Consider the following 1176-nt stretch of genomic DNA (forward strand, 5'->3'; position numbering starts at 1 on the left):
CCAAAAAAATGATGGGAAAAAACCCAAAGAAAATGTGGCTTGTTACCAAACATTTGCCTAGCATAAGGCTAGTTTATCATTTATGCTTTGTTTAACACACAAGTGAAACATGCTCAACTGAGCCCAACCACTTACATTTTGGAGGGTATCGGGGGTGAAATGCAGGTTACAAAAATATCCCACATTGCGCAGACATGACAAAAGAAACCAGCTAGCAATCCATTAAATCAACAATTTCTATATGTGTGGCATCGAAGAAACTGGCAATGTATGCGTTGGGTAATTTTTTTTTCCAATTTGTTCTTTTAAGTACATTGTTTTGAGCTTAAAACCTTTGATGTTCATTTAAAAACATTTTGTAAATTTTAATTCTACTTTAAACTTTTATAAACGAGACACAAACGTAAATTTGCAGTTTTCAAGGACAATACAGCTTTGGAAGTCATCAAATTTTTGTATGGCAGCCATTTTCTCGTTGATTTTACCTCAGACACTGGCAAACCTCTATTTCTTCGGTCACAAAAATCTACTTCTATTCTCAATAGATGGATGTTTTAGTCATCAAAAATAAGGCAAAGTAACCAGCTTTAGGATTATACGAATAACTGTACACAATTTCCAAAAGTTAACGAGCGCTGAATTCATCGCGACGTGACACATTATTAAACCGATGCCCTTCTGTAAAGTAGCTACCGCCTAAAACGTGGCCAGAGCCGACAGTTTAACGTAAGGTAATGCTGAAACATTTTGGAGTCCCCTCCCTTTTCTGATATTTTGGATTTGGCATAATTAATTGTTCCGGTCAGGATAAAGTGGAGAGTTCCATTGTTAAACCCACTGTTCGCAATTCAGAACATTTCTGGAAACCTCGCTCGCTCATTGATCTTACAATAAGAGTTTTCGAGAGAATCATCATGTTTTTTTTTCCCTTCAAAATACACTCTGTCCCTCGATATTTAGTATAATGCAATTTCGTTTCGTTGGTGTGTTTGTTTTCAGAGTATAAGTTTTCCCCCTTTTTTCTCAGTTGTTTAGTAAGTAGATATAATAATATACAGTGAAAGCTGTCTTAGACATCAATCCATTGTGGTAGAGAAAAGTGGCCAGCATTATAGACTGGTGGCCGGCTTTTACAGAGAGTCATTATAATGTAAAGAATACGCAAGGATAGGGGGG

This window comes from Aplysia californica, unplaced genomic scaffold, assembly GCF_000002075.1.
Source record: "Aplysia californica isolate F4 #8 unplaced genomic scaffold, AplCal3.0 scaffold00813, whole genome shotgun sequence".
In the NCBI taxonomy this organism is placed as follows: Eukaryota; Metazoa; Mollusca; class Gastropoda; order Aplysiida; family Aplysiidae; genus Aplysia; species Aplysia californica.